Source organism: Ascidia mentula, chromosome 2 (genome assembly GCF_947561715.1).
Source record: "Ascidia mentula chromosome 2, kaAscMent1.1, whole genome shotgun sequence".
Classification (NCBI taxonomy): domain Eukaryota; kingdom Metazoa; phylum Chordata; class Ascidiacea; order Phlebobranchia; family Ascidiidae; genus Ascidia; species Ascidia mentula.
In genome coordinates, this window is record NC_138567.1 from 19,532,180 (window position 1) to 19,542,101 (window position 9,922).

The window sequence follows — 9,922 nt, forward strand, 5'->3', positions numbered from 1 at the left end:
ATTGCGCATAAATGTCGTCAAAACAGACTAACAAACGTCTACGGCCATACCAGGTTGAAAGCACCCGATCTCGTTCGATCTCGGCAGTTAAGCAACCTCGGGCTTGGTTAGTACTTGGATGGGTGACCGCCTAGGAATACCAAGTGTTGTAGTCATTTTTCTGTTTACCCAAAGTTATGCTTTGAATTGCGCATAAATGTCGTCAAAACAGTCTAACAAACGTCTACGGCCATACCAGGTTGAAAGCACCCGATCTCGTTCGATCTCGGCAGTTAAGCAACCTCGGGCTTGGTTAGTACTTGGATGGGTGACCGCCTAGGAATACCAAGTGTTGTAGTCATTTTTCTGTTTACCCAAAGTATGCTTTGAATTGCCCATAAATGTCGTCAAAACAGTCTAACAAACGTCTACGGCCATACCAGGTTGAAAGCACCCGATCTCGTTCGATCTCGGCAGTTAAGCAACCTCGGGCTTGGTTAGTACTTGGATGGGTGACCGCCTAGGAATACCAAGTGTTGTAGTCATTTTTCTGTTTACCCAAAGTTATGCTTTGAATTGCGCATAAATGTCGTCAAAACAGTCTAACAAACGTCTACGGCCATACCAGGTTGAAAGCACCCGATCTCGTTCGATCTCGGCAGTTAAGCAACCTCGGGCTTGGTTAGTACTTGGATGGGTGACCGCCTAGGAATACCAAGTGTTGTAGTCATTTTTCTGTTTACCCAAAGAATGCTTTGAATTGCGCATAAATGTCGTCAAAACAGACTAACAAACGTCTACGGCCATACCAGGTTGAAAGCACCCGATCTCCTTCGATCTCGGCAGTTAAGCAACCTCGGGCTTGGTTAGCACTTGGATGGGTGACCGCCTAGGAATACCAAGTGTTGTAGTCATTTTTCTGTTTATACAAAGTATGCTTTGAATTGCGCATAAAGATCGTCATAACAGACTAACAAACGTCTACGGCCATACCAGGTTGAAAGCACCAGATCTCGTTCGATCTCGGCAGTTAAGCAACCTCGTGGTTGGTTAGTACTTGGATGGGTGACCGCCTAGGAATACCAAGTGTTGTATTCATTTTACTATTTGCACAAAGCATGCTTTGAATTGCCCATGAATGTCGTCAAAACAGACTAACAAACGTCTACGGCCATACCAGGTTGAAAGCATCCGATCTCGTTCGATCTCGGCATTTAAGCAACCTCGGGCTTGGTTAGTACTTGGATGGGTGACCGCCTAGCAATACCGAGTGTTGTATTCATTTTACTATTTGCACAAAGTATGCTTTGAATTGCCTATAAATGTCGTCAAAACAGACTAACAAACGTCTACGGCCATACCAGGTTGAAAGCACCGATCTCGTTCGATCTCGGCAGTTAAGCAACCTCGGGCTTGGTTAGTACTTGGATGGGTGACCGCCTAGGAATACCAAGTGTTGTAGTCATTTTTCTGTTTAAACAAAGTATGCTTTGAATTGCGCATAAAGATCGTCATAACAGACTAACAAACGTCTACGGCCATACCAGGTTGAAAGCACCCGATCTCGTTCGATCTCGGCAGTTAAGCAACCTCGGGCTTGGTTAGTACTTGGATGGGTGACCGCCTAGGAATACCAAGTGTTGTGGTCATTTTGCTATTTGCACAAAGTATGCTTTGAATTGCTCATAAATTTCGTCAAAACAGACTAACAAACGTCTACGGCCATACCAGGTTGAAAGCACCCGATCTCGTTCGATCTCGGCAGTTAAGCAACCTCGGGCTTGGTTAGTACTTGGATGGGTGACCGCCTAGGAATACCAAGTGTTGTAGTCATTTTTCTGTTTATACAAAGTATGCTTTGAATTGCGCATAAAGATCGTCATAACAGACTAACAAACGTCTACGGCCATACCAGGTTGAAAGCACCCGATCTCGTTCGATCTCGGCAGTTAAGCAACCTAGGGCTTGGTTAGTACTTGGATGGGTGACCGCCTAGGAATACCAAGTGTTGTAGTCATTTTTCTATTTGCACAAAGTATGCTTTGAATTGCTCATAAATGTCGTCAAAACACGCTAACAAACGTCTACGGCCATACCAGGTTGAAAGCACCCGATCTCGTTCGATCTCGGCAGTTAAGCAACCTCGGGCTTGGTTAGTACTTGGATGGGTGACCGCCTAGGAATACCAAGTGTTGTAGTCATTTTTCTGTTTATACAAAGTATGCTTTGAATTGCGCATAAAGATCGTCATAACAGACTAACAAACGTCTACGGCCATACCAGGTTGAAAGCACCCGATCTCGTTCGATCTCGGCAGTTAAGCAACCTCGGGCTTGGTTAGTACTTGGATGGGTGACCGCCTAGGAATACCAAGTGTTGTAGTCATTTTTCTGTTTATACAAAGTATGCTTTGAATTGCGCATAAAGATCGTCATAACAGACTAACAAACGTCTACGGCCATACCAGGTTGAAAGCACCCGATCTCGTTCGATCTCGGCAGTTAAGCAACCTCGGGCTTGGTTAGTACTTGGATGGGTGACCGCCTAGGAATACCAAGTGTTGTAGTCATTTTTCTGTTTATACAAAGTATGCTTTGAATTGCTCATAAATGTCGTCAAAACACGCTAACAAACGTCTACGGCCATACCAGGTTGAAAGCACCCGATCTCGTTCGATCTCGGCAGTTAAGCAACCTCGGGCTTGGTTAGTACTTGGATGGGTGACCGCCTAGGAATACCAAGTGTTGTAGTCATTTTTCTGTTTACACAAAGTTATGCTTTGAATTGCGCATAAATGTCGTCAAAACAGTCTAACAAACGTCTACGGCCATACCAGGTTGAAAGCACCCGATCTCGTTCGATCTCGGCAGTTAAGCAACCTAGGGCTTGGTTAGTACTTGGATGGGTGACCGCCTAGGAATACCAAGTGTTGTAGTCATTTTTCTGTTTATACAAAGTATGCTTTGAATTGCGCATAAAGATCGTCATAACAGACTAACAAACGTCTACGGCCATACCAGGTTGAAAGCACCCGATCTCGTTCGATCTCGGCAGTTAAGCAACCTAGGGCTTGGTGAGTACTTGGATGGGTGACCGCCTAGGAATACCAAGTGTTGTGGTCATTTTGCTATTTGCACAAAGTATGCTTTGAATTGCTCATAAATTTCGTCAAAACAGACTAACAAACGTCTACGGCCATACCAGGTTGAAAGCACCCGATCTCGTTCGATCTCGGCAGTTAAGCAACCTCGGGCTTGGTTAGTACTTGGATGGGTGACCGCCTAGGAATACCAAGTGTTGTAGTCATTTTTCTGTTTATACAAAGTATGCTTTGAATTGCGCATAAAGATCGTCAAAACAGTCTAACAAACGTCTACGGCCATACCAGGTTGAAAGCACCCGATCTCGTTCGATCTCGGCAGTTAAGCAACCTCGGGCTTGGTTAGTACTTGGATGGGTGACCGCCTAGGAATACCAAGTGTTGTAGTCATTTTTCTGTTTACCCAAAGTATGCTTTGAATTGGGCATAAATGTCGTCAAAACAGTCTAACAAACGTCTACGGCCATACCAGGTTGAAAGCACCCGATCTCGTTCGATCTCGGCAGTTAACCAACCTCGGGCTTGGTTAGTACTTGGATGGGTGACCGCCTAGGAATACCAAGTGTTGTAGTCATTTTTCTGTTTACACAAAGTTATGCTTTGAATTGCGCATAAATGTCGTCAAAACAGTCTAACAAACGTCTACGGCCATACCAGGTTGAAAGCACCCGATCTCATTCGATCTCGGCAGTTAAGCAACCTCGGGCTTGGATAGTACTTGGATGGGTGACCGCCTAGGAATACCAAGTGTTGTAGTCATTTTTCTGTTTACCCAAAGTATGCTTTGAATTGCGCATAAAGATCGTCATACCAGACAAACAAACGTCTACGGCCATACCAGGTTGAAAGCACCCGATCTCGTTCGATCTCGGCAGTTAAGCAACCTAGGGCTTGGTTAGTACTTGGATGGGTGACCGCCTAGGAATACCAAGTGTTGTGTTCATTTTGCTATTTGCACAAAGTATGCTTTGAATTGCTCATAAATTTCGTCAAAACACACTAACAAACGTCTACGGCCATACCAGGTTGAAAGCACCCGATCTCGTTCGATCTCGGCAGTTAAGCAACCTCGGGCTTGGTTAGTACTTGGATGGGTGACCGCCTAGGAATACCAAGTGTTGTAGTCATTTTTCTGTTTATACAAAGTATGCTTTGAATTGCGCATAAAGATCGTCATAACAGACTAACAAACGTCTACGGCCATACCAGGTTGAAAGCACCCGATCTCGTTCGATCTCGGCAGTTAAGCAACCTAGGGCTTGGTGAGTACTTGGATGGGTGACCGCCTAGGAATACCAAGTGTTGTGGTCATTTTGCTATTTGCACAAAGTATGCTTTGAATTGCTGATAAATTTCGTCAAAACAGACTAACAAACGTCTACGGCCATACCAGGTTGAAAGCACCCGATCTCGTTCGATCTCGGCAGTTAAGCAACCTCGGGCTTGGTTAGTACTTGGATGGGTGACCGCCTAGGAATACCAAGTGTTGTAGTCATTTTTCTGTTTATACAAAGTATGCTTTGAATTGCGCATAAAGATCGTCATAACAGACTAACAAACGTCTACGGCCATACCAGGTTGAAAGCACCCGATCTCGTTCGATTTTGGCAGTTAAGCAACCTAGGGCTTGGTTAGTACTTGGATGGGTGACCGCCTAGGAATACCAAGTGTTGTAGTCATTTTTCTGTTTACCCAAAGTTATGCTTTGAATTGCGCATAAATGTCGTCAAAACTGTCTAACAAACGTCTACGGCCATACCAGGTTGAAAGCACCCGATCTCGTTCGATCTCGGCAGTTAAGCAACCTCGGGCTTGGTTAGTACTTGGATGGGTGACCGCCTAGGAATACCAAGTGTTGTAGTCATTTTTCTGTTTACCCAAAGTATGGTTTGAATTGGGCATAAATGTCGTCAAAACAGTCTAACAAACGTCTACGGCCATACCAGGTTGAAAGCACCCGATCTCGTTCGATCTCGGCAGTTAACCAACCTCGGGCTTGGTTAGTACTTGGATGGGTGACCGCCTAGGAATACCAAGTGTTGTAGTCATTTTTCTGTTTACACAAAGTTATGCTTTGAATTGCGCATAAATGTCGTCAAAACAGTCTAACAAACGTCTACGGCCATACCAGGTTGAAAGCACCCGATCTCATTCGATCTCGGCAGTTAAGCAACCTCGGGCTTGGATAGTACTTGGATGGGTGACCGCCTAGGAATACCAAGTGTTGTAGTCATTTTTCTGTTTACCCAAAGTATGCTTTGAATTGCGCATAAAGATCGTCATACCAGACTAACAAACGTCTACGGCCATACCAGGTTGAAAGCACCCGATCTCGTTCGATCTCGGCAGTTAAGCAACCTAGGGCTTGGTTAGTACTTGGATGGGTGACCGCCTAGGAATACCAAGTGTTGTATTCATTTTGCTATTTGCACAAAGTATGCTTTGAATTGCTCATAAATTTCGTCAAAACACACTAACAAACGTCTACGGCCATAAAAGGTTGAAAGCACCCGATCTCGTTCGATCTCGGCAGTTAAGCAACCTCGGGCTTGGTTAGTACTTGGATGGGTGACCGCCTAGGAATACCAAGTGTTGTATTCATTTTACTATTTGCACAAAGTATGCTTTGAATTGCCCATAAATGTCGTCAAAACAGACTAACAAACGTCTACGGCCATACCAGGTTGAAAGCACCCGATCTCGTTCGATCTCGGCAGTTAAGCAACCTCGGGCTTGGTTAGTACTTGGATGGGTGACCGCCTAGGAATACCAAGTGTTGTAGTCATTTTTCTGTTTACCCAAAGTATGCTTTGAATTGAGCATAAATGTCGTCAAAACAGTCTAACAAACGTCTACGGCCATACCAGGTTAAAAGCACCCGATCTCGTTCGATCTCGGCAGTTAAGCAACCTCGGGCTTGGTTAGTACTTGGATGGGTGACCGCCTAGGAATACCAAGTGTTGTAGTCATTTTTCTGTTTTCCCAAAATTATTCTTTGAATTGCGCATAAATGTCGTCAAAACAGTCTAACAAACGTCTACGGCCATACCAGGTTGAAAGCACCCGATCTCGTTCGATCTCGGCAGTTAAGCAACCTCGGGCTTGGTTAGTACTTGGATGGGTGACCGCCTAGGAATACCAAGTGTTGTATTCATTTTACTATTTGCACAAAGTAAGCTTTGAATTGCCCATAAATGTCGTCAAAACAGACTAACAAACGTCTACGGCCATACCAGGTTGAAAACACCCGATCTCGTTCGGTCTCGGCAGTTAAGCAACCTCGGGCTTGGTTAGTACTTGGATGGGTGACCGCCTAGGAATACCAAGTGTTGTAGTCATTTTTCTGTTTACCCAAAGTATGCTTTGAATTGCGCATAAAGTTCGTCATAACAGACTAACAAACGTCTACGGCCATACCAGGTTGAAAGCACCCGATCTCGTTCGATCTCGGCAGTTAAGCAACCTCGGGCTTGGTTAGTACTTGGATGGGTGACCGCCTAGGAATACCAAGTGTTGTATTCCTTTTACTATTTGCACAAAGTAAGCTTTGAATTGCCCATAAATGTCGTCAAAACAGACTAACAAACGTCTACGGCCATACCAGGTTGAAAACACCCGATCTCGTTCGGTCTCGGCAGTTAAGCAACCTCGGGCTTGGTTAGTACTTGGATGGGTGACCGCCTAGGAATACCGAGTGTTGTAGTCATTTTTCTGTTTACCCAAAGTATGCTTTGAATTGAGCATAAATGTCGTCAAAACAGTCTAACAAACGTCTACGGCCATACCAGGTTGAAAGCACCCGATCTCGTTCGATCTCGGCAGTTAAGCAACCTCGGGCTTGGTGAGTACTTGGATGGGTGACCGCCCAGGAATACCAAGTGTTGTAGTCATTTTTCTGTTTACCCAAAGTATGCTTTGAATTGCGCATAAATGTCGTCAAAACAGACTAACAAACGTCTACGGCCATACCAGGTTGAAAGCACCCGATCTCGTTCGATCTCGGCAGTTAAGCAACCTCGGGCTTGGTTGGGTGACCGCCTAGGAATACCAAGTGTTGTAGTCATTTTTCTGTTTACCCAAAGTTATGCTTTGAATTGCGCATAAATGTCGTCAAAACTGTCTAACAAACGTCTACGGCCATACCAGGTTGAAAGCACCCGATCTCGTTCGATCTCGGCAGTTAAGCAACCTCGGGCTTGGTTAGTACTTGGATGGGTGACCGCCTAGGAATACCAAGTGTTTTATTCATTTTACTATTTGCACAAAGTATGCTTTGAATTGCCCATAAATGTCGTCAAAACAGACTAACAAACGTCTACGGCCATACCAGGTTGAAAGCACCCGATCTCGTTCGATCTCGGCAGTTAAGCAACCTCGGGCTTGGTTAGTACTTGGATGGGTGACCGCCTAGGAATACCAAGTGTTGTAGTCATTTTTCTGTTTACCCAAAGTATGCTTTGAATTGAGCATAAATGTCGTCAAAACAGACTAACAAACGTCTACGGCCATACCAGGTTGAAAGCACCCGATCTCGTTCGATCTCGGCAGTTAAGCAACCTAGGGATTGGTTAGTACTTGGGTGGGTGACCGCCTAGGAATACCAAGTGTTGTAGTCATTTTGCTATTTGCACAAAGTATGCTTTGAATTGCTCATAAATGTCGTCAAAACACACTAACAAACGTCTACGGCCATACCAGGTTGAAAGCACCCGATCTCGTTCGATCTCGGCAGTTAAGCAACCTCGGGCTTGGTTAGTACTTGGATGGGTGACCGCCTAGGAATACCAAGTGTTGTAGTCATTTTTCTGTTTATACAAAGTATGCTTTGAATTGCGCATCAAGATCGTCATAACAGACTAACAAACGTCTACGGCCATACCAGGTTGAAAGCACCCGATCTCGTTCGATCTCGGCAGTTAAGCAACCTCGGGCTTGGTTAGTACTTGGATGGGTGACCGCCTAGGAATACCAAGTGTTGTAGTCATTTTTCTGTTTACCCAAAGTTATGCTTTGAATTGCGCATAAATGTCGTCAAAACAGTCTAACAAACGTCTACGGCCATACCAGGTTGAAAGCACCCGATCTCGTTCGATCTCGGCAGTTAAGCAACCTCGGGCTTGGTTAGTACTTGGATGGGTGACCGCCTAGGAATACCAAGTGTTGTAGTCATTTTTCTGTTTACCCAAAGTATGCTTTGAATTGCGCATAAATGTCGTCAAAACAGACTAACAAACGTCTACGGCCATACCAGGTTGAAAGCACCCGATCTCGTTCGATCTCGGCAGTTAAGCAACCTCGGGCTTGGTTAGTACTTGGATGGGTGACCGCCTAGGAATACCAAGTGTTGTAGTCATTTTTCTGTTTATGCAAAGTATGCTTTGAATTGCGCATAAAGATCGTCATAACAGACTAACACACGTCTAAGGCCATACCAGGTTGAAAGCACCCGATCTCGTTCGATCTCCGCAGTTAAGCAACCTCGGGCTTGGTTAGTACTTGGATGGGTGACCGCCTAGCAATACCAAGTGTTGTATTCATTTTACTATTTGCACAAAGTATGCTTTGAATTGCCTATAAATGTCGTCAAAACAGACTAACAAACGTCTACGGCCATACCAGGTTGAAAGCACCCGATCTCGTTCGATCTCGGCAGTTAAGCAACCTAGGGCTTGGTGAGTACTTGGATGGGTGACCGCCTAGGAATACCAAGTGTTGTGGTCATTTTGCTATTTGCACAAAGTATGCTTTGAATTGCCCATAAATGTCGTCAAAACAGTCTAACAAACGTCTACGGCCATACCAGGTTGAAAGCACCCGATCTCGTTCGATCTCGGCAGTTAAGCAACCTCGGGCTTGGTTAGTACTTGGATGGGTGACCGCCTAGGAATACCAAGTGTTGTAGTCATTTTTCTGTTTACCCAAAGTTATGCTTTGAATTGCGCATAAATGTCGTCAAAACAGTCTAACAAACGTCTACGGCCATACCAGGTTGAAAGCACCCGATCTCGTTCGATCTCGGCAGTTAAGCAACCTCGGGCTTGGTTAGTACTTGGATGGGTGACCGCCTAGGAATACCAAGTGTTGTAGTCATTTTTCTGTTTACCCAAAGTATGCTTTGAATTGCGCATAAATGTCGTCAAAACAGACTAACAAACGTCTACGGCCATACCAGGTTATAAGCACCCGATCTCGTTCGATCTCGGCAGTTAAGCAACCTCGGGCTTGGTTAGTACTTGTATGGGTGACCGCCTAGGAATACCAAGTGTTGTAGTCATTTTTCTGTTTATACAAAGTATGCTTTGAATTGCGCATAAAGATCGTCATAACAAACAAACAAACGTCTACGGCCATACCAGGTTGAAAGCACCCGATCTCGTTCGATCTCGGCAGTTAAGCAACCTAGGGATTGGTTAGTACTTGGGTGGGTGACCGCCTAGGAATACCAAGTGTTGTAGTCATTTTGCTATTTGCACAAAGTATGCTTTGAATTGCTCATAAATGTCGTCAAAACACACTAACAAACGTCTACGGCCATACCAGGTTGAAAGCACCCGATCTCGTTCGATCTCGGCAGTTAAGCAACCTCGGGCTTGGTTAGTACTTGGATGGGTGACCGCCTAGGAATACCAAGTGTTGTAGTCATTTTTCTGTTTATACAAAGTATGCTTTGAATTGCGCATCAAGATCGTCATAACAGACTAACAAACGTCTACGGCCATACCAGGTTGAAAGCACCCGATCTCGTTCGATCTCGGCAGTTAAGCAACCTCGGGCTTGGTTAGTACTTGGATGGGTGACCGCCTAGGAATACCAAGTGTTGTAGTCATTTTTCTGTTTACCCAA

At 44.9% G+C, this 9,922-nt stretch overlaps 50 non-coding genes and 4 pseudogenes across 50 annotated transcripts; all 54 read left to right on the top strand.

Moving 5' to 3' along the window:
- Positions 1-36: 36 nt before the first annotated feature.
- LOC145892276 (5S ribosomal RNA) lies at positions 37-155 on the top strand. Its single transcript, XR_014401019.1, has one exon. It is a non-coding gene; the product is annotated as a 5S ribosomal RNA (ribosomal RNA).
- Positions 156-221: 66 nt separating this feature from the next.
- Positions 222-340, top strand: LOC145892288 (5S ribosomal RNA). The gene has a single exon (XR_014401028.1). It is a non-coding gene; the product is annotated as a 5S ribosomal RNA (ribosomal RNA).
- A 65-nt stretch (positions 341-405) lies between these two features.
- On the top strand, positions 406-524 carry LOC145892299 (5S ribosomal RNA). Its single transcript, XR_014401039.1, has one exon. It is a non-coding gene; the product is annotated as a 5S ribosomal RNA (ribosomal RNA).
- A 66-nt stretch (positions 525-590) lies between these two features.
- LOC145892311 (5S ribosomal RNA) lies at positions 591-709 on the top strand. Its single transcript, XR_014401050.1, has one exon. It is a non-coding gene; the product is annotated as a 5S ribosomal RNA (ribosomal RNA).
- Positions 710-774: 65 nt separating this feature from the next.
- LOC145891805 (5S ribosomal RNA) lies at positions 775-893 on the top strand. The gene has a single exon (XR_014400578.1). It is a non-coding gene; the product is annotated as a 5S ribosomal RNA (ribosomal RNA).
- Positions 894-958: 65 nt separating this feature from the next.
- Positions 959-1,077, top strand: LOC145892612 (5S ribosomal RNA; annotated as a pseudogene).
- A 65-nt stretch (positions 1,078-1,142) lies between these two features.
- Positions 1,143-1,261, top strand: LOC145892588 (5S ribosomal RNA; annotated as a pseudogene).
- Positions 1,262-1,326: 65 nt separating this feature from the next.
- On the top strand, positions 1,327-1,444 carry LOC145891726 (5S ribosomal RNA). Its single transcript, XR_014400502.1, has one exon. It is a non-coding gene; the product is annotated as a 5S ribosomal RNA (ribosomal RNA).
- A 65-nt stretch (positions 1,445-1,509) lies between these two features.
- On the top strand, positions 1,510-1,628 carry LOC145890934 (5S ribosomal RNA). The gene has a single exon (XR_014399757.1). It is a non-coding gene; the product is annotated as a 5S ribosomal RNA (ribosomal RNA).
- A 65-nt stretch (positions 1,629-1,693) lies between these two features.
- On the top strand, positions 1,694-1,812 carry LOC145892323 (5S ribosomal RNA). Its single transcript, XR_014401061.1, has one exon. It is a non-coding gene; the product is annotated as a 5S ribosomal RNA (ribosomal RNA).
- A 65-nt stretch (positions 1,813-1,877) lies between these two features.
- LOC145891043 (5S ribosomal RNA) lies at positions 1,878-1,996 on the top strand. Its single transcript, XR_014399858.1, has one exon. It is a non-coding gene; the product is annotated as a 5S ribosomal RNA (ribosomal RNA).
- Positions 1,997-2,061: 65 nt separating this feature from the next.
- LOC145892336 (5S ribosomal RNA) lies at positions 2,062-2,180 on the top strand. The gene has a single exon (XR_014401073.1). It is a non-coding gene; the product is annotated as a 5S ribosomal RNA (ribosomal RNA).
- A 65-nt stretch (positions 2,181-2,245) lies between these two features.
- LOC145892347 (5S ribosomal RNA) lies at positions 2,246-2,364 on the top strand. Its single transcript, XR_014401084.1, has one exon. It is a non-coding gene; the product is annotated as a 5S ribosomal RNA (ribosomal RNA).
- A 65-nt stretch (positions 2,365-2,429) lies between these two features.
- On the top strand, positions 2,430-2,548 carry LOC145892359 (5S ribosomal RNA). The gene has a single exon (XR_014401095.1). It is a non-coding gene; the product is annotated as a 5S ribosomal RNA (ribosomal RNA).
- Positions 2,549-2,613: 65 nt separating this feature from the next.
- LOC145892371 (5S ribosomal RNA) lies at positions 2,614-2,732 on the top strand. Its single transcript, XR_014401106.1, has one exon. It is a non-coding gene; the product is annotated as a 5S ribosomal RNA (ribosomal RNA).
- Positions 2,733-2,798: 66 nt separating this feature from the next.
- On the top strand, positions 2,799-2,917 carry LOC145891054 (5S ribosomal RNA). Its single transcript, XR_014399869.1, has one exon. It is a non-coding gene; the product is annotated as a 5S ribosomal RNA (ribosomal RNA).
- Positions 2,918-2,982: 65 nt separating this feature from the next.
- Positions 2,983-3,101, top strand: LOC145891177 (5S ribosomal RNA). Its single transcript, XR_014399986.1, has one exon. It is a non-coding gene; the product is annotated as a 5S ribosomal RNA (ribosomal RNA).
- A 65-nt stretch (positions 3,102-3,166) lies between these two features.
- On the top strand, positions 3,167-3,285 carry LOC145892383 (5S ribosomal RNA). Its single transcript, XR_014401112.1, has one exon. It is a non-coding gene; the product is annotated as a 5S ribosomal RNA (ribosomal RNA).
- A 65-nt stretch (positions 3,286-3,350) lies between these two features.
- LOC145892395 (5S ribosomal RNA) lies at positions 3,351-3,469 on the top strand. Its single transcript, XR_014401113.1, has one exon. It is a non-coding gene; the product is annotated as a 5S ribosomal RNA (ribosomal RNA).
- A 65-nt stretch (positions 3,470-3,534) lies between these two features.
- LOC145891140 (5S ribosomal RNA) lies at positions 3,535-3,653 on the top strand. Its single transcript, XR_014399951.1, has one exon. It is a non-coding gene; the product is annotated as a 5S ribosomal RNA (ribosomal RNA).
- Positions 3,654-3,719: 66 nt separating this feature from the next.
- Positions 3,720-3,838, top strand: LOC145891007 (5S ribosomal RNA). Its single transcript, XR_014399824.1, has one exon. It is a non-coding gene; the product is annotated as a 5S ribosomal RNA (ribosomal RNA).
- Positions 3,839-3,903: 65 nt separating this feature from the next.
- On the top strand, positions 3,904-4,022 carry LOC145891283 (5S ribosomal RNA). The gene has a single exon (XR_014400084.1). It is a non-coding gene; the product is annotated as a 5S ribosomal RNA (ribosomal RNA).
- A 65-nt stretch (positions 4,023-4,087) lies between these two features.
- On the top strand, positions 4,088-4,206 carry LOC145892407 (5S ribosomal RNA). The gene has a single exon (XR_014401114.1). It is a non-coding gene; the product is annotated as a 5S ribosomal RNA (ribosomal RNA).
- A 65-nt stretch (positions 4,207-4,271) lies between these two features.
- LOC145891178 (5S ribosomal RNA) lies at positions 4,272-4,390 on the top strand. Its single transcript, XR_014399987.1, has one exon. It is a non-coding gene; the product is annotated as a 5S ribosomal RNA (ribosomal RNA).
- Positions 4,391-4,455: 65 nt separating this feature from the next.
- LOC145892419 (5S ribosomal RNA) lies at positions 4,456-4,574 on the top strand. The gene has a single exon (XR_014401115.1). It is a non-coding gene; the product is annotated as a 5S ribosomal RNA (ribosomal RNA).
- Positions 4,575-4,639: 65 nt separating this feature from the next.
- On the top strand, positions 4,640-4,758 carry LOC145891555 (5S ribosomal RNA). The gene has a single exon (XR_014400340.1). It is a non-coding gene; the product is annotated as a 5S ribosomal RNA (ribosomal RNA).
- Positions 4,759-4,824: 66 nt separating this feature from the next.
- On the top strand, positions 4,825-4,943 carry LOC145892430 (5S ribosomal RNA). The gene has a single exon (XR_014401116.1). It is a non-coding gene; the product is annotated as a 5S ribosomal RNA (ribosomal RNA).
- A 65-nt stretch (positions 4,944-5,008) lies between these two features.
- On the top strand, positions 5,009-5,127 carry LOC145891141 (5S ribosomal RNA). The gene has a single exon (XR_014399952.1). It is a non-coding gene; the product is annotated as a 5S ribosomal RNA (ribosomal RNA).
- Positions 5,128-5,193: 66 nt separating this feature from the next.
- LOC145891018 (5S ribosomal RNA) lies at positions 5,194-5,312 on the top strand. The gene has a single exon (XR_014399835.1). It is a non-coding gene; the product is annotated as a 5S ribosomal RNA (ribosomal RNA).
- A 65-nt stretch (positions 5,313-5,377) lies between these two features.
- Positions 5,378-5,496, top strand: LOC145891006 (5S ribosomal RNA). Its single transcript, XR_014399823.1, has one exon. It is a non-coding gene; the product is annotated as a 5S ribosomal RNA (ribosomal RNA).
- Positions 5,497-5,561: 65 nt separating this feature from the next.
- Positions 5,562-5,680, top strand: LOC145892334 (5S ribosomal RNA). Its single transcript, XR_014401071.1, has one exon. It is a non-coding gene; the product is annotated as a 5S ribosomal RNA (ribosomal RNA).
- A 65-nt stretch (positions 5,681-5,745) lies between these two features.
- On the top strand, positions 5,746-5,864 carry LOC145892441 (5S ribosomal RNA). Its single transcript, XR_014401117.1, has one exon. It is a non-coding gene; the product is annotated as a 5S ribosomal RNA (ribosomal RNA).
- Positions 5,865-5,929: 65 nt separating this feature from the next.
- Positions 5,930-6,048, top strand: LOC145891176 (5S ribosomal RNA). Its single transcript, XR_014399985.1, has one exon. It is a non-coding gene; the product is annotated as a 5S ribosomal RNA (ribosomal RNA).
- Positions 6,049-6,114: 66 nt separating this feature from the next.
- Positions 6,115-6,233, top strand: LOC145891098 (5S ribosomal RNA). Its single transcript, XR_014399911.1, has one exon. It is a non-coding gene; the product is annotated as a 5S ribosomal RNA (ribosomal RNA).
- Positions 6,234-6,298: 65 nt separating this feature from the next.
- Positions 6,299-6,417, top strand: LOC145891076 (5S ribosomal RNA). Its single transcript, XR_014399890.1, has one exon. It is a non-coding gene; the product is annotated as a 5S ribosomal RNA (ribosomal RNA).
- Positions 6,418-6,482: 65 nt separating this feature from the next.
- LOC145890931 (5S ribosomal RNA) lies at positions 6,483-6,601 on the top strand. Its single transcript, XR_014399754.1, has one exon. It is a non-coding gene; the product is annotated as a 5S ribosomal RNA (ribosomal RNA).
- Positions 6,602-6,666: 65 nt separating this feature from the next.
- Positions 6,667-6,785, top strand: LOC145891266 (5S ribosomal RNA). Its single transcript, XR_014400069.1, has one exon. It is a non-coding gene; the product is annotated as a 5S ribosomal RNA (ribosomal RNA).
- A 65-nt stretch (positions 6,786-6,850) lies between these two features.
- Positions 6,851-6,969, top strand: LOC145891238 (5S ribosomal RNA). The gene has a single exon (XR_014400043.1). It is a non-coding gene; the product is annotated as a 5S ribosomal RNA (ribosomal RNA).
- Positions 6,970-7,034: 65 nt separating this feature from the next.
- Positions 7,035-7,142, top strand: LOC145892725 (5S ribosomal RNA; annotated as a pseudogene).
- A 66-nt stretch (positions 7,143-7,208) lies between these two features.
- On the top strand, positions 7,209-7,327 carry LOC145891838 (5S ribosomal RNA). The gene has a single exon (XR_014400610.1). It is a non-coding gene; the product is annotated as a 5S ribosomal RNA (ribosomal RNA).
- Positions 7,328-7,392: 65 nt separating this feature from the next.
- On the top strand, positions 7,393-7,511 carry LOC145892453 (5S ribosomal RNA). Its single transcript, XR_014401119.1, has one exon. It is a non-coding gene; the product is annotated as a 5S ribosomal RNA (ribosomal RNA).
- Positions 7,512-7,576: 65 nt separating this feature from the next.
- LOC145891485 (5S ribosomal RNA) lies at positions 7,577-7,695 on the top strand. The gene has a single exon (XR_014400274.1). It is a non-coding gene; the product is annotated as a 5S ribosomal RNA (ribosomal RNA).
- Positions 7,696-7,760: 65 nt separating this feature from the next.
- Positions 7,761-7,879, top strand: LOC145892464 (5S ribosomal RNA). Its single transcript, XR_014401120.1, has one exon. It is a non-coding gene; the product is annotated as a 5S ribosomal RNA (ribosomal RNA).
- A 65-nt stretch (positions 7,880-7,944) lies between these two features.
- Positions 7,945-8,063, top strand: LOC145892475 (5S ribosomal RNA). The gene has a single exon (XR_014401121.1). It is a non-coding gene; the product is annotated as a 5S ribosomal RNA (ribosomal RNA).
- Positions 8,064-8,129: 66 nt separating this feature from the next.
- LOC145892487 (5S ribosomal RNA) lies at positions 8,130-8,248 on the top strand. Its single transcript, XR_014401122.1, has one exon. It is a non-coding gene; the product is annotated as a 5S ribosomal RNA (ribosomal RNA).
- A 65-nt stretch (positions 8,249-8,313) lies between these two features.
- On the top strand, positions 8,314-8,432 carry LOC145892498 (5S ribosomal RNA). Its single transcript, XR_014401123.1, has one exon. It is a non-coding gene; the product is annotated as a 5S ribosomal RNA (ribosomal RNA).
- A 65-nt stretch (positions 8,433-8,497) lies between these two features.
- On the top strand, positions 8,498-8,616 carry LOC145892618 (5S ribosomal RNA; annotated as a pseudogene).
- A 65-nt stretch (positions 8,617-8,681) lies between these two features.
- LOC145891179 (5S ribosomal RNA) lies at positions 8,682-8,800 on the top strand. Its single transcript, XR_014399988.1, has one exon. It is a non-coding gene; the product is annotated as a 5S ribosomal RNA (ribosomal RNA).
- Positions 8,801-8,865: 65 nt separating this feature from the next.
- LOC145892509 (5S ribosomal RNA) lies at positions 8,866-8,984 on the top strand. Its single transcript, XR_014401124.1, has one exon. It is a non-coding gene; the product is annotated as a 5S ribosomal RNA (ribosomal RNA).
- A 66-nt stretch (positions 8,985-9,050) lies between these two features.
- On the top strand, positions 9,051-9,169 carry LOC145892521 (5S ribosomal RNA). The gene has a single exon (XR_014401125.1). It is a non-coding gene; the product is annotated as a 5S ribosomal RNA (ribosomal RNA).
- A 65-nt stretch (positions 9,170-9,234) lies between these two features.
- Positions 9,235-9,353, top strand: LOC145891727 (5S ribosomal RNA). The gene has a single exon (XR_014400503.1). It is a non-coding gene; the product is annotated as a 5S ribosomal RNA (ribosomal RNA).
- Positions 9,354-9,418: 65 nt separating this feature from the next.
- Positions 9,419-9,537, top strand: LOC145891486 (5S ribosomal RNA). The gene has a single exon (XR_014400275.1). It is a non-coding gene; the product is annotated as a 5S ribosomal RNA (ribosomal RNA).
- A 65-nt stretch (positions 9,538-9,602) lies between these two features.
- LOC145892532 (5S ribosomal RNA) lies at positions 9,603-9,721 on the top strand. The gene has a single exon (XR_014401126.1). It is a non-coding gene; the product is annotated as a 5S ribosomal RNA (ribosomal RNA).
- A 65-nt stretch (positions 9,722-9,786) lies between these two features.
- LOC145892545 (5S ribosomal RNA) lies at positions 9,787-9,905 on the top strand. The gene has a single exon (XR_014401127.1). It is a non-coding gene; the product is annotated as a 5S ribosomal RNA (ribosomal RNA).
- The last annotated feature ends 17 nt before the right edge of the window (positions 9,906-9,922 follow it).